The sequence below is a fragment of the Budorcas taxicolor genome, chromosome 4 (assembly GCF_023091745.1).
Source record: "Budorcas taxicolor isolate Tak-1 chromosome 4, Takin1.1, whole genome shotgun sequence".
NCBI lineage: Eukaryota > Metazoa > Chordata > Mammalia > Artiodactyla > Bovidae > Budorcas > Budorcas taxicolor.
The window spans coordinates 15,907,611-15,931,718 of record NC_068913.1 but is presented as its reverse complement, the minus strand read 5'-3'; the positions used below and the strand labels follow the sequence as shown (position 1 = coordinate 15,931,718).

Sequence of the window (24,108 nt, the reverse complement as noted above, 5' to 3'; positions counted from 1 at the left end):
CGATTAAAGGCAGGCAAACAAACTTGCCTTTGGATTGTTTAGCACTACCTGAGTGACGCAGGCTATTCTTTCTGAATCTGAATTTTCTGTGATGTGGAGACATTTCATTTCATGGTTAGGGAACTGGTTTAAGGATGGAGTTAATCTAACTTAAGAACCTGCACTTGGCCGACCTTTGACAAACTTTAGCCGATACTTCATCCCTCAGCCTAAACCAAGTAACGGTGTTTATTTTTTCCACACATTATGAGTCTTTTCCAGTCAGGGAAACCTACCCTGTTTCTCAATTTGTCAAGTCAGAGAATCCTGGTAAAATGGTAAAGGCACAAAACAATCCATCTTTCTAACTCTGAATAAGTGCTAAACCCGCAGGAAGCGCTGGGCGGACCTCCAGTATCCCAGCATTCCTTGCGTTACCCGGTTGCTCTTCTCCGGTATCTCTATGGTAGAGTCAGCATAGAGGCGGCAACGGCGGAGGCGGCTGTGGTGAGGAAGAACGAGGGCTCGAACTTTCCTACTGGCCTGAGAGCTTTTGGGCTCCTGGGGTCACGATGTCAGAGAAAAAACAGCCGGTAGACTTGGGTCTCCTGGAGGAGGACGACGAGTTCGAGGAGTTCCCTGCGGAAGGTAGGCCGCGGCCCCTGGGCCTCGTGTTCCGTGACTCAGGCCTCCGAGTGGAGGCGGTGCGAGTAGAAGGGCCCGGCCGGGGGGCGCCGGTGGGAAGTGAGGACCGTGCCGTTGGGACTCGAGGCTCTCTGCTCGCTCGACCCTTCACGGCTGGCTTCGGGACGGAGTGTCACGGTGGGATTCACCTCAGCAGTGAGGCTAAATGTTCTGTTTCCTCACTGGGAGGAGCCCCAGTGGCTCCCCAGCCCAAATCCGGGGTGGTGTGTCCTATTACGCTTGAGCTCGGTTACCCGCCACCTCGTTGGTATCTACATAATCTCTTTTCCCTTTATTTATTGTTGTCGCTACTGTTATTATTTGTTTTAGCAGTCTTCCTTTGCCTTGAACCCTTCCCCAGTTAAATTGTTCCTAGTTAGACCAGTGCTGCTTGCTTTCAGGATTTCGCACATGAAGTCTGTTGAGTAGAATGGGGGGATCAGGTGTTGGTGCTTAATACCCGTTATTGCCTTTCTCTTGTTCCGCATTCATGTTTGATCACTTAAAAGTTTTAGGATTTATAAAATCCTAAGCCGTCTGCATTTTTGTTAGCTTCTTGGTTGCCAAGAGGAACTTTGGTTATCTCATTGTAGGTAATAGCAAACAGGTAGCAGTGATTGAGTGGTTGCTTGTCTTGAGTGTTTTGCTTGTATTAACAGTTCATTTTCACAAGTCTAGTAAGTAGTAACTGTTATTAACAGTTTTCAGATAAACGAACAGAAGCTTAGAAAAGTTAAGAAACTTGCCCAGTGTTGCATAACTGGCTCGAAAAAATGGACAGCTGGTTCAGTTGACACTAGCACTCTTGAACTCTTTAGCCCTATTGCTTCTGTTTGTTAGATCGTTGTTTCCAGTTAGATTTCCAAAATTAATTGGTTTTTATGGACTAATTGTTAGGCATAGGGTAAATATTTGTCTCCTAATGAAAGGAGTGGCTTTTCTGAAAGTGGTAGAGAATTGGGGTTGATGGTGAACAAATCTGTTACATTAAACAGTTATTGAGTCACCAAAATCTTCCTAAGTTGTACTCCTCCTGTGCATAAAACCACATAGCTGTAACATTTGTTATTTTTATTTATAGTGTGTTCTGTTTAGTGGAAGAAGACATTAGAGCATATACTACACAAACTCATAAACTAAAAAGTACATTTATTTTCAGTTCTGGGATTCAGTTTGTATTGTTTTTTGTTTTGGTAGTGGATTTATCTGTCCCGACATATTTTCTTGATCTCACTTTCAAGTTGGTTCATAATCCTTAACTGTTAGCTGCCTGGTAGAAAATTGGCTTATTGAGATTAGTATCTGCTTATAACTCAAACTTAATATTTGATATAGTTAGCGTTTATTCATTGTTTATCAGATACAAGATAGAATATTAGGCACTTTATCTACATTTTATACTCTTAATTTTCACAACTCTAAGGAAACTGAGGCTCAGAGATTGTAAAAGCATGTCATTAAGTGGTTGTCAGGATCTGAAAGGTCTTTGAGCCCCCAACCCAAGCAAAGTTCAGCCTAAATCTCTAACGTTTAGCAAAGTGCCTGGGACATGGTAGATGGTCACTAAATGCTTGTTGAATGAATGAACCTGTGTTTAAGATAACTACTTGAGAATTGACTGCTTAAAAAGTATGGTGGCTCAGATATTAAAGCATCTGCCTACAGTGCAGGAGACCTGGGTTTAATTCCTGGGTTGAGAAGGAAATGGCAACCCACTCCAGTACTCTTGCCTGGAAAATTCCATGGACAGAGAAGCCTGGTAGGCTGCAGTCCGTGGGGTTGTAGAGAGTCAGACAGGACTGAGTGATTTCACTTTCACTTTTTCAAAGATAATTGTGTACCTGATGATACATATGATGTTTCAGCAACTTTGATCAGTTTTTGCAGAATGTTATTCTTGTACTAAGTTTATGTTGTGAGCATCAATTTATCCAAAATATTGGTAGTTACATATGTTTAAAAAATCTTATTAAAGTTAAAAGGAAAAGCAAAAGAATTTTCCCTCTAAACGGACTGGTTTTCTCTCTCACAATAGACTGGTTTGCTAGCATTAGTAACTCATCATTTATTGGTCGCCTTACAGAAAATTTATCATCTTCAGGTTTGAATATGTAGAACTTAATTCATTCAGTAAACATTCTGTTGAGAATGAGAACATTTGAAATGCCTTTGCACGTTCAGATTTTTGTATGTTCTCCAGCTTATATTTCAAACAGGTAAAGTTAGAGAAGTACTGTTCAAAGCAGTACTTTGAAACTGGCCCGCTTTGAATCTTTCAGTATTTCAGTTTTCAGATCAGCTACTAGTGCCCTGAATTACTTTTCAAGTCTTTTTCTTTCTTTGGAGATTCTTTTCCTTGTGATTGTGTATATGCTAAATATGCCATTGATAAACTTGCTAGCAGATAATGCTTAAAATTGCATATAATCATCTGTGTGGTTTGGAGGAGGTCTTACTTTCAATAGCCTGTTGGGTTCTATGCACCAGAAAGTGGATGATGTCCATTATCTAGGGTAGCTTTCAGTTAAGAGCCTGTTTCATGAAAGCCATTACTGAAACTGTATCTTTGGTTTGACTAAAGGATTGTAGGTCTTTTGAGGGTGGTGGTGTTTCATCTCATTCTGGATAAGAATGTGTTTGGTAGGGTGTCAATTCAATTATAAGGAAAGGGAATTTCTGTTTTAGAAAGGAAACTAAAATAAGGTGTTTTCATGGAGACTTCTTTGTTTCTTCTGAATAGGTCGTCTTCAGGGTGAGATGTAACATGTAGGGTGATTTTCTGAAGGTGCAAGGGAACAGATGCTCCTTTTTATAATTTAGAATGAAAATAAAAATAATCCAATGAGATCTAATTAAACTGAAAAGCTTCTGCAGCAAAGGAAACCATAAACTAAACAAAAAGATTACAGATGAGGAGAAAATATCTATAAATGAAGGGACACACAAGGGATTACTCTCCAGACTATTTTAAACTTTAAAACTGTGGATCTGTATTACATTGTTAGTCCTCAGGATTCTAATTGGTGGATATGTAATCTGGTCATAAACAGGAACTGTTAAAAATCACGTTTAGGATTTTTGTGAGTTCTGCAGCTTCTTGACTATTTAAACTGCTTGAGTATAGGCTTTATTGGAGGACTTTCTACATTTTGAGAATGATCATAATAGTTTTGGAGGCTTGGAATGGTTAGAATTTCAGAACTGGAAAGCAACTTAAAGTCGAGAGAAGCTAGCACTTGTCAAGATCTTATATAGCTAGGTTAGTAGTAGCAGGGTGGCACCTAAAATTGAACTACTCTGTAATATATTTGAAATTCCAAACAATCTTGCAAATCAGACATAAAAGCTATTAAAATATTTTCATTAATCTCATTTCTCTAACAGTGAGAAGTGGGTGTGAATAAAAATGGGAAGAGCAAGTGGGCCTTTAAGTTCTTTTATTCACTTCCTCCTGTGCCAGAATTGAGAGGCTTTTTTCCCCCTTTTTTGAGGGAAAAGAATATTTAAAATGAACCTGATTTTGCCTTCAGAAGCAATGATGTTTACAAGAAAATACTGTTATGCTTAGTAGTCTGTACCTTTTCTGTAAATCAGTGGAACTGCTGTGCTAGCTGAAGCAGACTGTGTGCTAAGTCGATTCTGTCGTGTCCACCTCTCTGCGACCCTATGGACTGTAGCCCGCCAGGCTCCTCTGTCCATGGGATTTACCAGGCAAGACGACTGGAGTGGATTGCCATTTCCTCCTTCAGGGGATCTTCCCAACCCAGGGACTGAACATGCGTCTGGTGGTTCCCTAATACTAGTATTAGCATTGTGGAATAACTGAGGCACTTTGGCCTGTGCCTAACAAAATAGGATATCTTACAGTGTGGTTCTTAACCAGGGGAGTATTTCTGGATATCACATTCACTTGTCTAGTGAGAAAGTAAAATAACTGTTAGCATATAGTGGGTAAAGGTCAAGGATTTTAAACACCTGCTATGCATAGACCAGTCTTGCACAAGGAGGAGTTGTCCTATGAAAAATGTCACTGAGAAATACTTATGTGAACATTGGATACCAACTGAGCTAAATCCTCAACAAGAAGGTTCCTTAAAATCTTAAATGTTGCAAGTAGATACAGCTAGTACCATGCCAGTTACTATACTAGTCAGTTTACCTAGAACCAGAGGGGCTTTGGTATAGCGGACACATAAATTAAATCACATTTAAATTAATTGCATGGTAGTAGCAAGAAACATAGAATTATGTTACCTAAAATCTTCTGAGAAAAAAGATAAATAATAGTGAGGGACTTCCCTGGTGGCCTAGTGGCTAAGACTGAGCTCCCAGTGCAGGGGGTGTGGGTTCCATCACTGGTCAAGCAACTAGATCCCGCATGCCACAACCAAGAGTTCCCATGCTGCAACTAAAGATCCCTCATGCCGCAACCAAGATCCGGCACAGCCAAGGAAATAATAATAATAAAAAGAGTGGGCCATGCCTCAGTCTTATATATATATATATATATATATCTTTTTTTTAAAATATAATACATGCTAAAGTATGTACGTGATTTCTGTACATGGAAGTCATATGCAAGAAGAAAGTTTTTGAGCCCCACGATGGAATCTAGGATCAGACTTAGGTTCAGAATCCACCATTCATCAACTTTTAACTTGTCAACTTGTAGTAGTTACTTAAATTCTTTAAAATATTTTTTCAGCAGAATATATAGGATGATTGTATAAGTAGCTGTTTATTTAAAAGTTAAACCTATAGAAAGGTATAAATTTAAAAGTGAAAGCACTGTTTCTCCTGCTTTCCCCAAAAACAACTCCCATGCTTCAGTATAACCAGTTAAACAGTTCTTTTAATATCCTTCTAGAGCTTATATATGAGATATATGTGTGTGTTTGTGTATTTCCTCACAAAGGACAGAATTTTATAAACTGTTTCTCTACTTGCTTTTACATTATATATTTTGGACATGTGTCACATTAATATAAACATCTATCTCATGCTTTTTAATAGTTGTGTTCTACTAGTCCATTGTATGCACATTAAATCTATAAATATCTATTGATATCTAGTGGTTTTAGGTTTTTTGTATGCTTGTTTTTATGCTTTGTTTTTTTCTGTTACAGGATATATTGAGGTAAATATTCTTACGTCTTTGCTTTTGTTCTTATTTGTAAGATAAATTCTTAGAAGTTGTTAGATCAAATAAAAATTCATTTTTAATTTTGAAATATAATTTTTATTTTAAAAAATTACAAACTTATAGAATAATTGAATGTATAATACAAACAACTCCCCCCGCCCCAGCTACTTGAGAGTAAGTTGCCAACCTGATGTTCATCACCTCTACATATTTTAATGTGTATGTCCTACAAAGACATAACCTCAATACAATATACAAAATTGGAAATTAACACACAGCTGTATAACTATCATCTAATCCACAGGTATCTTTCAGGTTTCTCTAGTTGTTGTAGTAATATTTTGATTAAAATCATGGATTACATTCAGTTGTCTCTTCTTCTGCGTACCTCTTTTTCAGTCTACAGCAGGTGTCTCTTTTGACTTTTATGATTTTGATACTTTTGAAGGTTACAGGCAAGTTATAATATGTTTCTCAACTTAGATTGGGCTCATATTTCTATATGATTAGATTTAGGTTCTATACTGTGGTAGGAGTATCATAGTAGTGATGTTGTGTTTCCATTCCATCCTATCGGGTGGAAAATGATAGTTATTCCAACTAACGTGGAATAGTTGGAATAACTGTCCAACATGATAGTAATCAGTTCTGTTCTACTAGTTCATTGTATGCACATAAAATATTCTATGAGTATTTATTGATATCTAGGTGGTTTTAGATTTTTTGTTTGCTTGTTTTTATGCTTTGTTTTTTCTGTTACAGAATATATTGAGGTGAATATTCTTATATCTTTGCTTTTGTTCTTATTTGTAAGATAAATTCTTAGGATAGTTGGATAGTTATTCCAACTATCATTCCAACTATTAACAGTGGAATAAATTAACATTTATTCCATTGTTGATAATCTCTTTATTAAGTTAGTGTCTGTGATTCTTTTCCATTGTTAGATTACACATTTTTCCTTTGTAATTAATAGATATTTTACCGAGAGGGACTTTGAACCTATGTAAATACAGTTTTCCACTCATTATCAGACTTTCAGTTTATTTGTTTGTGTATTTGAATCAGAACAGATTCATGGATTCTCATTCAGTGGGTTATAATTTGTTGCTATTATTTATTTTGCTCTTTAGATTGTCCCAAATTTGAACATCAGAAATCCCATCAAGCTGTCTTCTGTGACCTTTTGATGTCACCATCATTCTTTGTGTATTTCATAACATTCTGATACAACAAAGTATTTCAAGCTAATCTTATCTTTTCCTGTTCCAGTCCTGGAATCAGCCATTCCTTTAAGCTGCATTCGTTTTGGTGGAGAATGATACTTGGATGGCAAAGTCTTACCTCCAGTTGTGCTAATGACTTTTGAGACACTCTCAATGGAAGGAGCTAGGAAATACACAAATGTGTGTGTGTGTGTGTGTGTGTGTGTATGTATACACACACTCTTTTACATCTATTTGTAAGTATGTGCTTGTATAAAACCAGGAGTTCAGATAGATATCTCTGGTTTACAATTCAACACCATAGAGCTCATTCTAGTTTATTCCCTTTCCACATTTGTAACTTTCTTCCCCAATAGTGAGAAACCTGGCTCCTGTTATCATAAATAATTGTCTATTGGGTGATTATCATTCCTAACCAATGTTTGTTGCCCTCTCCACCCCACAGATCCCCTTGTTATCTCACTTGGGCTTCAACATTTTATGCCAGGCCACTGTCACCTCTCCTTCCTCTAGTCTTAGATGGTTTCTTTTCTCTGTCTTGACTATGACACAGCAACCACACAACACTGCCCCTCCACGGGAATGCACTCCTGGCTCTGCTTGGGCTCTGACACCTTATTCAGAACCAGGTACCTTTTGAATTTTGACAGTCTCAAATTGCCATTTACGAGTGTTAGTTGCTCAGTCGTTTCAGACTCTTTGCAAACCCCCATGGACTGTAACCCACCAGGCTCCTCTGTCCATGGGATTCTCCAGGCAAGAAGACTAGAGTGGATTGCCATTTCCTTCTCCAGCTATAATTCACCTTTTCCCTCAGGTTACCTACACTCCATATTAAACATTTTAGTCTTTACAAAACTGAGGGATGGAAATGGAATTGCATCATTTTGATTTGGGTTTATTTCTTTGAGTGACATTAACCGTTGCATTTTTTCTTGAATTGTTACCTTCTTAGTCCTCAGTTCCTTCATGTAATTTGTGTATAATAATTAGAGTCATGTAAGGATTATATGATTGTATTAGTCTGTTTGAGCTGCCATGACAAAATACTGTAGGTTGAGTGACTTAAACAATAATAATTTATTTTCTTGCAGTTTGGATTGTGGGAAGTCCAAGATTAAGTTCCATACCTGGTCAACCTGGCAGGGGTTCTCCTCCTGGCTTGCAGATTGTTGCCTTCCCACCATATCCTTACAGGATAGAGAGAGAGAGCTCTCTGGGTTCTCTTCTAACAACACTAATTTCATTATGAGGACTCTACTCTCATGATTTCATACTACCCTCATTACCTTCTAAAGTCCCCATCTCCAAATACCATCACAGTGAGAGTGATTAGGGCTTCAACATATAAATTTCGGAGTTTGACACAAGCATTCAGTCCATAAGAATGATATATTTTCTGTACAGCATAGAGTTTGGCACAAAGTTGTTATTCAGTGAACATTAGTCCCCCCTTTTTTTCTCCCTCCTAATCTTAAGGATTTGGATTTTTGCATGTTTGGTATTTATTTAATTTGAACCATTTTTGACAAATATTTTGTAATTTTAGATGTATCCAAAATTAAGCTTGTTGAGTTTGTGGGTTATTTGATTATTTTTTAGTATTAAAAACTTACAAATTAAAAAACATTGTCAAAAGTTTTTCCAAAAGTACTTTAAAAATAGTTGGTTATTTACATAAAATATGAAGATATATACTGGCACACGTTGTTTTAAGAATGTGTACGGGAGATACAAAAAAATGCAGTGGAATGACAAAACCCCAAGTCAAGATATTAGTGCTTGCTAGAGCTTTGTGAGAGGTATGACTCAGGATATTAAACAGTAAAACTACTTGGAAAAACTATTTGCTTATTTATTTAACTTAGTGGAATGAAGAAGTATTAAGCAGTTGTGATTTAAATAGCGTTCAGTGTTACGTAGTAATGTTTTTAAGCATAATCCATTGAAAGATGTGAGGAACAGTGAAAACGAGAAAAAAATAGAAGTTTCAAAAACTATACTTATACTCTGCTGAAGTATTAAAAATTCACCAAATACTTTTTTTTTTTTCCAATTTTCTGTTCTATTATTGATGTAATGCTTGGTAGAAATAGTATTATCTTTATTCTGGACCCAGATTCTCTTTTTTACCTCCATCACCCCTTAAGTTTCCTTGCAATGGTTAGCATGTAATAAATAACTTACTAATTGGATATATGTTTGTAGAGTGCTTCGTATAAATCTGGCACTGAAAGGTGCAGAATGAGAATGATTCTAGCTGCCATTTATCAGTACAAAGTGCTTTAAATAGTCTTGTGTAATCCCTATAGCAGCCTAATGACAGTTTTATAATTGGGGTTCAGCAAAATAACTTAACCAAGGACAAAGTTAACTAGAAGCTGCACGGAGTCAAATTTGACTCTTTAGATAGATATTTGTCTTTGAATTCAGTGATATAAATATCAGTGGAGATACGGATCAGTAAGTTTTCATGCCGGGCTTGCGCTTTTTAGTATTTTGCAGGTGCTTATCCTGTGGGGAGGGCTCCAAGCCTTTCTCTCCCCACCCCCAATTAAACCAGAACACCTTTGCTTTTGACTGTGTTTATCTGTTGTATTTTTTTTTTTTGCTCCCTTTCCTTCCAGTGAAAGGGGAATTACTGGTGGTGTGGGGATTAAGCCATTGATAGTAAAGTGCAGCAGCAGGTTAAAAGAAGGGGAAATTATTTCCAGTTGTGTACACGTGAGGCAGCAGCATTTGAACAGAGCTTTCAAAATGTAGAAATGTAGGAAAGGGATTTCCAGAAAAAAAAAGAGGTGTAGATACTTGGAGGTAGAAAATCAGTGTGTACGTATGTTTTATTTGACTGTGAAGTAATTACACATGCAGGTAGTTTGGGGCCTAATCGTGGAAAGCTTTAAGCCACATGACCAGTGTGGACCTGATCCTTAGGTAGATGAGAAGGGGGGAGGATTGTTTGTTTGATATGTGTAAGCTTCCTTAGGCAATAGGCAGTTTAGGAAAAATTAACCCAGCAGAATGAATTTGAAAGGATAGAAAGAAAGAGTCAGGGAAGCTAATTAGCAAATTGTTCACATAGTTTAGTTAGGACTAAGGGCCTATAGTAGGTTGTTATTAGGAAAGAATGATGCAGAAATAGCAAGGAAGCTTTGGCAACTGGTTAGATACAGAGTGTGGGAATAGGAAAAATCAGGGATTGTGATTTTTCATTTCCATGACTAGTGGAAAGAGTGATAGTGGAAAAGATAAGACTAGTTAATGGCTTTGGGGAATTTTATAGAATTAAAGAGAAGTAAAGCACTAACCAACAAAGAGGACCAAAGTCAGTGTGTTTGTAGTGAACCTGATACACACACACACACACACACACACACACACACACACAACATAGATTGTTGTTGTTCAGTCGCTGTTATGTCTGACTCTGTGATCTCATGAACTGCAGCATGCCAGGCTTCTCTGTCCTTCACTGTCTCCCAGTGTTTGCTCAGACTCACGTCCATTGAGTTGGTGATGCCATCCAACCATCTCATCCTCTGTTGCCCGCTTCTCTTCCTGCCCTCAATCTTGCCCAGCATCAGGGTCTTTTCCAGTGAGTTGGCTCTTCGCATAAGGTGGCCAAAGTATTGGAGCTTCAGCATCAGTCCTTCCAATGAATATTCAGGGTTGATTTCTTTTAGGATTGACTGATTTGAACTCCTTGCTATCCAAGGGACCCTCAGGAGTCTTCTGCAGCTCCATAGTTCAAAAGCATCAGTTCTTCGGTACTTAGCCTTCTTTATGGTCTAACTCGCACATTCATACATGACTACTGGAAAAACCATAGCTTTGACTATACGTACCGTTGTTGGCAAAGTGATGTCCCTGCTTTTTAATATACTGTCTAGGTTTGTCATAGCTTTTCTTCCAAGGAGCCAGCGTCTTTTAATTTCATGACTGCAGTCACAGTCCACAGTCATTTTGGAGCCCAAGAAAATAGTCTGTCACTGTTTTCATTTTTTCCCCATGTATTTGCTATGAAGTGATGGGACTAGATGCCATGATCTTAGTTTTTTGAGTGTTGAGTTTTAAGCCAGATATGTTTAATTATTGATGAAAGGAATTATGTTTGAACTTCCTTTTTTAAAAAATGTAAGAAAAATTACAGATGATTATGTAAGTTATCTTGGGCCTCTGTTTCAGATTCTGAACCACAAACAGCTGAAAGTTCACCAGTAGTCTGGTAGCAACATCGTTTAAGACTTGCTTTTGGTTGTTTGCTCTGAAGTTCTCCACTGACATTTTTGATCCTTGTTGGAGAAAATTTAGGTATAGTACACTGGTACTATGCTGCTTTTGATTTCCTAGCTACTGGGTATGTAGATGTTTTTGTACCATGATAACCTACAGAACTGAAATTTTATTTTAAAAAGTTTGATACATTTTATGCAAGTTAAGCAGGAACATGTGTAAATTTATCTCAGAATGACTAGATATAGTGTGGCTTTATTATCATATTTATGACTGTAATGATGCCATTTGCAACTATTGGTGTCTCACCTGTGGTGGTGAATGTACAATTTAAAACTTTTTTGAACTTTCCTTTGTTTCTTTTATATTTTTCTTCTTGTAATGTTCTGTATATACATGCACATTTTTTATTTGAAGGAACTTTGTTGGAGATTAGTTTGTTTATATTCAGAGTAGTTTTACTGTTAAGGAATAAATGAGAGTTTGATGCTCCTGAAAAGTGCTGTAAAATAGAACATTTGCAACCCTCTTTGGTATAAATAGAATTTCCTCTTTACTTTTCTCCAAAGTGGTATACTTCATACTTTGAAGAAATTTCAGAATGTATGTTGGAGAGTGGGGAGAGTAAATACTTTTAAAAACATTGAGAGAAAAACTTTTTCATACTTAAATGTCAAGGTGATACTTAGATGAAGTATTGGGATCTTTGATAACTATGATTTTTGAAATCTAAAGCTAGTCAAATATATAATTCTCACTGGCAACTGTGAACAAAGCCAAATTTGGGGCAAAGTCTCAAATAATTTAGGATTGCTAGAAACTTAAGTATTAGGCATCTGTTATTGGTTATTTCCAATTCTGACTTCTTAAAATATGGTAATTTTTTACCAGTACACATCTGGAGGTCTGCACACTGAAGTAAACACAGCTGAGGTTATTTAAATGATTAATCACAACCTTGGCAGTGCATTTAGTGTTGAAGATACAGTGTGTACTTTATAGTCATCTGCATATTGAAGGAGGGCATTAGATATAAATCAGGTATCCTCGTTTGATTTTTATTATTTTGCCCTTAAAAAAAAAGTATTTCTGAGTTTAATGCTTTAAAAGTAGTTAAGATTGCTTGGTTATCAATGCAGTGTTATAATGGAAAAGTAAACACAGTTCAGAGATGTTTTGCAAGAGAAGTCTGCCAAATTCAGAGGTTAATCAATCACGTTTTTATGTTGCATACTCATTTAGTTGCATTGACATATATTGTAGTTTATATATATTGTAACATGTATAGTATGGAGGACTTATAAGAGTTGGAAATAAATTTGGGGATATTATACTCTATTTAAACTTTTTATGTAATATAGTTCATTCAGTACATTCCTAGATAATAAAGAAAATCTTTATTTACAGTTTTTGTTTAAAATAGGTTATAGATTCTGGTTTGTCTTTGTATGCTCCCTAGTGTCATAATTATGAAGTACTATATAATAATACCTAAGAAATATAGAGCTATTGTCATGAGTCTTTGTGTGTGTGTGTGTGTGTTCTACCTAAAATCTTGCTGGCAATACTGTTTTTTCTCCATTCGTGAGCCAGTTTCTTTTTCTTGGGCCTTTATTTCTACTTTCTTTCTTTTCCTTTTCTTGCCATTAAAGTTACATGAAAGGGTTGTAACAGAGAAAGAGATGTGTGACTCTTATGCTAAATGATGATCAGACTTCAACTTGATAAAGTGAAATTGTGCTAGTCTTAAAATTTTTTAAAAGACACTGTTCAGGGACTTCCTGGCAGTCCAGGATTTTAGACTCCATGCTTCCACTGCAGAGAGTGTTGGTTTGATCCCTGGTCAGGAAACTAAGATTCCTGCGTGCTGCAGTGACGCTCTCCCCCCAGGAAAGATAGTGTTCAAACTAGTATTTCCCATATTATTAATATGTGAAAGAGTTAAGAATTGGACCTCCTACAAAATAAGTTATCAAATCTTTTATGTTTCTTATTCTAGATTGCTTCTTATCTGAAGCAATAAAGTACAAATTAACAGTATTTTTTTAGTCGCTTAAGGTTAAAAGAATTAAAGCCAACTTGAAGATGTTTTAATGACACAAGTAATAAGAATATTAAAATCAGTGTTTCATTTCTTTTTTTTTTTTTTGGTCACACCTCACAGCTTGTGGAATCCTAGTTCCCCAACCAGGGATTGAACCCAGGCCTTTGGCAATGAAGCATGAAGTCCTAACCACTGGACTTTCAGGGAAATCCCTGAAATCAACATTTTAAATCAACTCATAATTAGATTAAAAGTTCCTGTGGGCCCTGTATTTTAATTGTTCTCGAAAGGGTAAACTTACAAGAGGTTTGGTGTCTTAGAACCTTAAAGATCAGTTGTGACTTGAGCCTATGTCTCTTTTACTCAAGATCATGTATTGTATTCTAATTAATGTATTTATGTATCAAATTAATCAAATCATAATATACTCAAATTAATTTTTGGAATATTAAACTATTAGATATCTTTATAAAGATTCTTTAAAATATTAGTAAAATAGAGGCTTCTTTTGACAATTCCCATTTCTATGCTTAACTCAAATATGTTTAAAATCTGGAATTTGAGGTCATGAAATAATGTTAGAAAAAAAATCAATAAACATTTTCTTGTAAAATAGTCTTCTCTTTCTCTCTCTCTCTCTCTCTCTCTCTTTTTTTTTTGGTAGAGGTAATGGTGGTGGTTTCCAAAGAGGCGTATACTATATAGTGATCTCTAAGGCTTTCTCTGTTTCCAAAATTCTGAAATTTTAAATAATCTTCAGTTATTTTATAAAAACTTCAGGTATAAAGCCAAACTTTGCTATTATGATTTAATGAAATGATTTTGTATGAATTTTTTTATACTGGACGGTGTTAGTGTAATTAAATCAAGAAACAAAAAATCCTAAGCCGTCCATTAGTACTATTAGATAGCTCAGGGCTATAGGTTATAGGAAGACTGGAGGGGATGAGGATGAATAACATTTTATAGTCATTATTCACTTGCTATAAAAAGGATTTTGGTGTTTTTTAGTTGCCAAGTCATGTACAACTGTTCATGACCCCATGGACTGCAGCATGCCAGGCTTCCCTGTCCATCACCAACTCCTGAAAGTGGCTCAACCTGATGTCTATCGAGTCAGTGAAGCCATCCAACCATCTCATCCTCTGTCATCCCCTTCTCCTTCTGTCTTTAATCTTTCCCAGCATCAGGGTCTTTTCCAGTGAGTCAGTTCTTCACATCAGGTGGGCAAATTATTGGAGCTTCAGCATCAGTCCTTCCAATGAATATTCAGGGTTGATTTCTTTAGGAGTGACCGGTTTGAACTCCTTGCAGTCCAAGGGACTCTTAAGAATCTTCTCTAGCACCACAGTTCAAAAGCATCAATACTTTGGCAGTCTGCCTTCTTTATAGTCCAGCTCTCACATTCATACATGCCTCCTGGAAAGACGATAGCCTTGACTAGATGGACCTTTGTTGGCAAAGTGATGTCTTTGCTTTTTAACACACTTGTCTAGGTTTGTCATAAAAGAGATAATGGATTGCATTTTTCCATTATAAGTTCAACATTCAAGAATTTGAATTTCTGTGATTTGAAGTGGCTTATTGAATTTTAATTAAAAGATAAAATCATGAGGTTGACTTTTGGTGATTTAGTATTAGAGAAATATATCTACTCTTGAGCTCCTTTTTAATTTAAAATTTGATCTCAGCCTGCAACCCATACCATCTTAATGTTCCTGTTGTATACTTAATGCTGCAATTTCTGTCCCCTTTATTTTTGCCTTAAAACAGCTCCCTTCTTTCTGAGATTTCTTTGCTCTTAGAAGAACAAAAAGAAAATTTGTATATAACAATTTAGAGAGTAAACAGTTTATTATTGATTGCAATGATAATATGAGAATAACAGTACTCTTTTATCCCTATACCTAACGATTAACTCTTAACTAAGTCAGTTTGCTTGTTTATAAATGTTCAGAAATGTTATTATTTAATCTTTAACCCTGGAAATAGATCATGTTTTGTGTTTTTTTTTTTTTTTTTGGCCAAACTGTGTGGCTCCCAGGACTTTGTCCTCTGGCAAAGCATGGAATCTGTGCCCTCTACAGTGGAAGCACAGGGTCGTAACCACTGGACCTCCCGGGAAGTCCCTCGATACACTTTTTTTTTTTTTCAAATTTGGTTGCATTAGCTTTCTGAGCGCTCTTCCCATAGACTGAAGGAAATCCTGAATGTGATTTTCTTTTCTCTAACTTCTTAATCTGTACTCACTATGAACTATAGGTGGATCCATAAACAGAATAAAAAATTTCAATTTGAAAGGTACTTCTGTAAGAAAGGAGAACATGTAAGGGTATCTCAAGCCCAGTCAACTTAATTTTGAGATGTAGTTAATATTTAGTATTGTTAAATATTACTGTTGTTAAGGACCTCAGAGAATAGTAATAGGATTTGAATTTAGATCATTAAAAATATTTCCTCCTTGAGAATAATAATTATTACTGGAATATACAAAAATATTTATGCAGATAAAAATCAGTATTTTCCATTATTGAAAGTTTACTAATGAATGCCTTATTCACTACCCTATACAGATGATTGAAACACAAGTGAGCACACACATTGCCATTGCCAATACATTTGCCTAAGCTTCCTAGGAACCTGAAATAAATTGCCTGAGAGAAACTTCCATCTTTTCAGGCACTGATATCGTAAAGAAATTTCCCACATGATCTCTCTTCAGGGAGCACTCAGAGATGATCATGTATTCTTACAGTAAATACGGTTGAGAATTTTACATGACACATTCGCAATACATGATATTATTGATCTCTTCTGTGTTGAAATTTATACTCTTGATTCTACTGGAACCACCCGCTGCCCTGAGGTTGACCACTCAAAGGAAGAGAACTTGAGAAACGTAGTTCTACTTACCCAACATTTTTTTGAGTGCCTACTCTGAGTTTTCCTGGTGGCTCAGATGATAAAGAATCTGTCTGCAATGCAGGAAACTCGGGTTCAATCCCTGGGTCAGGAAGGTCCCCTGGAGAAGGGATTGGCAACCCACTCTAGTATTCTTGCCTGCGAAATCGCATGAGCCAGAGGAGCGTGGCGGGCTAGAGCCCATGGGGTCACAAAGAGTCCAACATGACTGAGCGGCTAACACACTATGTGCCCAGTACTCAGCTCTAGATATTAGAGTTCCAAATTTAATAAAATATGCTCCTACCTGAATGTTTTGAGTAGTTGCTTATGGAAATAGTGGTAGTCATTTTGGGCATCAGTGGAAGATAAGTATAGAGTAGGAAGGACAGAAAAAGACCACTAATAATTCATGATAGTAGTTACTTATTAGAAACATAGCTAAGAACATTTTAATCTTAAAAAAAAAATCAGTAAGAAAAGGAATGAGTTAGGCTTTTCTTATAAAGCACATACAGATTTTAAGCTATTCAGCAATGGTTCATATTGGTATTTATTTATCATATTATGTACCTAACAAAATATTTTAAATGCCATTTGTCAACATCATGAAAATCCTTTCATGATGAACAGAATACTTACATTTACCTGGTTTTCCAAACCAGAAACTTGGGAGGCATCTTAGCTATCCCTTCTCCTTCAACTCTCAAAATTATTCATTAAGTCCTTTTCATTTCAACTCAAAAATCTAGTTATTCTCCCCCTCCCTGTTATTACTGCCATTATGTTAAAAGAGATTATTCCCTTCATGAACTATTGAAAAGTGTTACTATGCTGTGTCCAACTCTCTGTGGCCCCATGGACTGTAGCCCACCAGGCTCCTCTGTCCCTGGGATTTCCCAGGCAAGAATACTGGCGTGGGTTGCCATTTCCTTCTCCAGATGTTCCTAACCAGAGATTGAACCCAGGTCTCCCACATGCAGGCAGATTCTTTACCATCTGAGTCACCAAGGAATCCCTACTAGGACATATTTAAGCATGTGACACATGCTTACTGTTTTTGGAGGGGATGGGATCAAACAAAAATATGCAAGATCTGATTTAGTTCTTTTGAATCTTTCACAACCACTTTGCATATGCACAACAGGTATTGTGTAGCTTAAGAGTGTAGAGATAAATAAGTTTTTACTCTTAAGGAGCTTTAGATACTCGGAAAGGATATAGACATATAAACTGAGAATTACGATTGTACAGTATATAGGTGTTGTGATAGAGATATACATGTAAGAGGGGACCTTATATCTGAAGGAAGAGAAGAGAGGGAATTAGGAAGGCTTCCAGAGGTGATATCCAGACTGGTTTTTTTAAAAGCTGTTTTTCTCAGATTTTGAAACTTTTAACCCTGTAGAAGTTTTTGAGGGCACAAAAAGGGGTTGTATAATGGGTGAAGGGATCAAAAGGTACACACTTGCAGTTATTTAAGTCATGAGAGTGTCATGTATAGCATGCTTACTGTAGTTACTAACACTCTGTGGCATGTTTGAAAGTTGCTAGGAGAGTAGATCTTAAAAGTCCTCATCACAAGAAAAAAAGTTATGTATGCTGGTGATGGATTTTAATTCGACTCATTGTGGTGATCATTTCTCAGTGTATACAAATATCAAATAATGTATGCTAACACCTACTGTTATATGTCAATTACAATGTTATATGTCAGTTATACTTCAAAAAAAGGGCAGCAAACACCCACATTTCATCAGCTAACATTTTGTCATATTTACTTTGTTTCTATCAAAGCATGATACAATATATATATGTAGATATATATATTTGAGAAGCATTTGCAAGTAAACACAACAAAATGACACTTGGTTCTTAAATATTTCAGCATGCATGTCTTAAAGAATAAGGACATTCTCTAAGACAATTTTACAACCATATTTAAGAAAATATTCTGCTTTTTACTATTTGTGTATGAGTTATCTTTTAAAAACATAATTTTATTTATTTATTTTTGGCTTTGCTAGTTCTTCAGTACGCATGCCCTTTCCTCTATCTGTGGTGAACAGGCTCCTCATAGCAGTGGATTTTCTTTTGTGGAACATGCTAGGGTGTGCAGGTTTCAGTAGATGCAGCTCCTGGGCTTCAGAACACGGGCTGAATAGTTGGGGCACACTGGTTTAGCTGCTCTGTGGTATATGGGATCTTCCCAGACCAGGGGTTAAACTTATGTCGCCTTCACTGGCACTGGCTCACCACTGAGCCACCAGGGAAGCCCTGAGTTATCTCTTTTTTTTTTTTTAGCAGTTTTGAATTCCAGGCTGCTATCTTCCTGCTGCTCAACTTACTTTAGTGTTACTGGTGCTGTGTTTTGAACGACTGTGTAATAGGCCTTATAAAAATAAGCCAAAGGGAAAATCAACAGTAAAATATCCTCCTGAAGTTATGATAAATTTTCATGGCAAATAGAATGTTTTGTATAAACTACTATTTTAGATTATCTGCAAATTCAAAAATTGAGAAGACAAGATAGCATTAATTGAGATGTAAAGAGGAAGATTAGATGTTTTGAATTGAGAGATTCTTAAGTAGCAAGTTTTCTGAAGCTTTGTCTTTATGGAAATAATGTATAAGAAATACTTAGCCTCTGTTTCTGTTTTTTAGACTGGGCTGGTTTAGATGAAGATGAAGATGCACATGTCTGGGAGGATAATTGGGATGATGACAACGTAGAGGATGACTTCTCCAATCAGTTAAGGTAAGTTTAAGTCAAAATTTATATAGCTTAGTATTGTAAGTACGGAATTTGTAAAATATATGACAATTGACCTTTGAAATATTTTTGAATTATGGAAAATAAGATACATTGCCTTCATCTCTTGTGTTTCTAAACATGAATTCTTTGGGTAATTGCAGAGAACTTTTGTTCTTTCTGGTCTCTTTATAAAGGTAGTTAAATTGAAGCATATTTGTCTTTTTCATCCTTGTGGGTTAAATTCTGTCACTGTTAATTTTCTACCAATATTGAACAACTCAGCAGAAATTAGAATCGTGAATTACTCAGACTCAATGTATTAGTGATTCTCAAACGGGGATGGAGATTGAGGTGTTGGGAATGTACTTTTTCATATTCATGTACAGTTCAATTCAGTTGCTCAGTCGTGTCTGACTCTTTGCAACCCCATGAACGGCAGCACGCCAGGCCTCCCTGTCCATCACCAACTGCCTGAGACTACCCAAACTCATGTCCATTGAGTCGGTGATACCACCCAACAATCTCATCCTCTGTCGTCCCCTTCTCCTCCTGCCCTCAATCTTTCCCAGCATCAGGGTCTTTTCAAGTGAGTCAGCTCTTCACATCAGGTGGCCAAAGTATTGGAGTTTCAGCTTCAACATCAGTCCTTCCAATGAACACCCAGGACTGATCTCCTTTAGGACGGACTGGTTGGATCTCCTTGCAGTCCAAGGGACTCTCAAGAGTCAAGTCTTCTCCAACACCACAGTTCAAAAGCATCAATTCTTCTGCACTCAGCTTTCTTTATAGTCCAACTGTCACATCCATACATGACCACTGGAAAAACTATAGCTTTGACTAGACGGACCTTTGTTGGCGAAGCAATGTCTCTGCTTTTTAATATGCTATCTGCTGCTGCTGCTGCTGCTAAGTCGCTTCAGCCGTGTCCGACTCTGTGCGACCCCGGAGAATGCAGCCCACCAGGCTCCCCCGTCCCTGGGATTTTCCAGGCAAGAACTGGAGTGGGTTGCCATTTCCTTCTCCAGTGCATGAAAGGGAAAAGTGAAAGTAAAGTCGCTCAGTCGTGTCGGACTTCTAGCGACTCCATATACTGCAGCCTACCAGGCTCCTCCGTCCATGGGATTCGTCAGGCAAGAGTACTGGAGTGGGTTGGTCATAACTTTGCTTCCAAGGAGCAAGCGTCTTAATTTCATGGCTGCAGTCACTATCTGCTGTGATTATGGAGCCCCCCAAAATAAAGTCTGACACTGTTTCCAGTGTTTCCCCATCTATTTGCCATGAAGTGCTGGGACCAGAGGCCATGATCTTAGTTTTCTGAATGTTGAGCTTTAAGCCAACTTTTTCACTCTCCTCTTTCACTTTCATCAAGAGACTCTTTAGTTCTTCTTCACTTTCTGTCATAAGGGTAGTGTCATCTGCATATCTGAGGTTATTGATATTTCTCCCAGCAGTCTTGATTCCAGCTTGTGCTTCCTCCAGCCCAGCATTTCTCATGATGTACTCTGCATATAAGTTAAAGCAGGGTGACAGTATACAGCCTTGATGTACTCCTTTCCCTGTTTAGAACCAGTCTGTTGTTCCATGTCCAGTTCTAACCGTTGCTTCCTGACCTGCATACAGAATTCTCAAGAGACAGGTCAGGTGGTCTGGTATTCCCATCTCTCTCAGAATTTTCCACAGTTTCTTATGATCCACATAGTCAAAGGCTTGGCATAGTCAGTAAAGGAGAAATAGATGTTTTTCTGGAACTCTCTTGCTTTTTCGATGATCCAGCAGATGTTGGCAATTTGATCTCTGGTTTTTCTGCCTTTTCTAAAACCCACCTGAACGTCTGGAAGTTTAGAGTTCACATATTGCTGAAACCTGGCTTGGAGAATTTTGAGCATTACTTTACTAGCATGTGAGATGAGTGCAATTGTGTGGTAGTTTGAGCATTCTTCGGCATTGCCTTTCTTTGGGATTGGAATGAAAACTGACCTTTTCCAGTTCTGTGGCTACTGCTGAGTTTTTCAAATTTGCTGACATATTGACTGCAGCGCTTTCACAGCATCATCTTTTAGGATTTGAAGTAGCTCAACTGGAATTCCGTCACCTCCATTAGCTCTGTTTGTAGTGATGCTTCCTAAGGCCCACTTGACTTCACATTCCAGGATGTCTGGCTCTAGGTGAGTGATCTCACCATCGTGATTATCTGGGTCGTGAAGCTCTGTTTTTGTACAGTTCTTCTGTGTATTCTTGCCACCTCTTCTTAATATCTTCTGCTTCTGTCAGGTCCATACCATTTCTGTCCTTTATTGAGCCCATCTTTGCATGAAATGTTCCCTTGGTATCTCTAATTTTCTTGAGATCTCTAGTCCTTCGCATTCCATTGTTTTCCTCTATTTCTTTGCACTGATCGCTGAGGAAGGCTTTCTTATCTCTCTTTGCTATTCTTTGGAACTCTACATTCAAATGGGTATATCTTTCCTTTTCCCCTTTGCTTCCCTTCATTTCACAGCTATTTGTAAGGCCTTCTCAGACAGCCATTTTGCTTTTTTGCATTTCTTTTTCTTGCTGCTGCTGCTGCTAACTTGCCTCAGTTGTGTCCGACTCTGTGCGACCCCACAGATGGCAGCCCACCGGGCTCCCCCATCCCTGGGATTCTCCAGGCAAGAACACTGGAGTGGTTTGCCATTTCCTTCTCCAATGCATGGAAGTGAAAAGTGAAAGTGAAGTCACTTAGTCATGCCTGACTCTTAGTGATCCCAGGGACTCCAGCCTACCAGGCTCCTTTGTCCATGGGATTTTCCAGGCAAGAGTACTGGAGTGGGTTGCCATTGTTTTAATCCCTGTCTCCTGTACAGTGTCACAAACCTCCGTCCATAGTTCATCAGGCATTCTTTCTATCAGATCTAGCACCTTAAATCTATTTCTCATTTCCACTGTATAATCATAAGGGATTTGATTTAGGTCATACCTGAATGGTTTAGTGGTTTTCCCCAGTTTCTTCAATTTAAGTTTGAATTTGGCAATAAGGAGTGCATGATCTGAGCCACAGTTAACTCCCAGTCTTGTTTTTGCTGACTGTATAAAACTTCTCCATCTTTGGCTGCAAAGAGTATAATCAATCTGGTTTCGGTGTTGGCTGTCTGGTGTTGTCCATGTGTAGAGAGTTCATAATTGGTCTCCACCTCCTGTCACGAAGGAAGAGAGACACACAAAGCTGAATGAATTTGGTGACTTACTACCTAAATCTTAGATTGAATCTTGGGTGTTTTTTTTCTTGTCGTTGTAAAATAAGGGAGAATGAATAATCTACATTGATTTTGTTTAAAGGCAGTGGAAGTTACTGTTTAAGATATTACATCCATTTTAAATAGGAAACATGTGAAGGACAGGTATTACAATCTTCAGTTTCCTGGAATGGGGGAAAATGGAAACATTTTAGTTAAATTTAGGGAAGGAAGGGATAGAATCAGAAATTTGTGCTGATCTCTTGACTCCTAATCCAGTGTTTTAGCACCAGCCCATACCATCCTCTACACCTGAGCAGAAGACAAAGATGATTCATATGAATAAGCTCTAGCGTTAATATTATTCATGGACTTTAGGTCAGTATTTATATTATAAATACCTAAAAATTTTTAAGAAGTGAAAGAGTTTGGGGAAATGAATAACATATATCATTCCTACCATGTATTATTTTTTTCTAGTATGTAATTTTTGCATTGCATTTACATTAGATTGTGTGATAGTGTCTAAGCTAAATTATGCTTGAGAACTAATGTCTTTTTATCTTAGATATAATGATATAGTTGTGCACATTAATCATACTTAACATTTATACAGTGTTATAAATTGGCCCTCACATAATTTTGTTGTGAACTTTTATAAAATCTAAATTGCAGCAGATCATTTCCTGGTGATACTTGGAATGGTAGTTTAAATAACTGAAATTGATTATACGACTAAAAACCTTTTTATGCAAATGTTTATATAGTGCAGATCAGCAGGACTGAAATTTCAGGCTGGAAAAATTACTTACAATTGTAAAAAGTATCTTTTAAAAGTGTTTATACCAGTACACGTTTTTGAAATTTTTATCCATATTTAAAGTTAGGAAAGGGAAGGGAGATGGTGGGACAAATGGAGTGAGTACCATGGAAGCATATACCATATGTAAAATAGATAGCCAGTGGAAAAATGCTGTATGACTTGGGCAGTGCAGACCAGGCTCTGTGACATCCTAGAAGGGTGGGAGATGGGAGGGAGGTTCAAGAGGAGGGGGACATATATATACCTGTGGTCGATTTATATTGATGTATGGCAGAAACTAACACAATATTGTAAAGCAGTTATCCTTCAGTTAATAATAAGTTAAAAATGAAGTCTTATTTAATATTTTGTATTACTGTATTTATTTTGCTTACATATAATTAATACAGAATAATTCTCACACACCCTTAAATTTGATTAATAACTTTTGGTTAGGGTGATACATATGTCAGTGTGAAAAGTAATCTGTTTATTCTTTATGTATAAATAACAGTACGATTATAAAAATACCTGAAAGTTTGGTAGCAGTGTCTCGTGTTCTTAGCCATATGGTTAATGATACTCAAAGTTTATGCTTTATATTTATTATGAACAGAATAATTACATAGTATTTGGAAAATATCACTAATTCCCTCACATTTCTTCGATAGATAGATTTATCAGAAAAATAAGGAATAAAAAACATAGGTTTATTAATGGGAAAGCAAAGTTTTATTGTCATTATGTTGATACACATCCAGTTTCCTTCTTAAGGACTAAAGTAAAACTATTTGATAGTATTTTAAATTGATGTTCAGGCTGTTAGCTCATTTATTTATTAATTGTGTTATTTTTAAAAATTATCTTGTTTCTTTATCATGAAGAATGCCTAGTGATGTTGTTCTTTTGTCTTTCTTATAGAGCTGAACTAGAGAAACATGGTTATAAGATGGAGACTTCATAGCATCCAGAAGAAGTGTTGAAGCAACCTAAACCTGAACTGTTGACTAAATTCTAGAACAGAGAACCCAGGATGGGATACTTAAAAATGTTAATTTCATTACCTGCTTTGATTTATTTTTGTTTTTGTAACGCAAAAAAATAAATGTTTTGATCTAATTTTGGTTTG

General features: G+C 36.9%; 1 long non-coding RNA gene across 1 annotated transcript; it reads left to right on the top strand.

The window, feature by feature from the left end:
* The first annotated feature begins 444 nt into the window (after positions 1–444).
* Positions 445–24,098, top strand: LOC128046887 (uncharacterized). The gene is made up of 3 exons (XR_008199276.1): positions 445–627; positions 18,875–18,968; positions 23,901–24,098. It is a non-coding gene; the product is annotated as an uncharacterized LOC128046887 (long non-coding RNA).
* Positions 24,099–24,108: the final 10 nt, after the last annotated feature.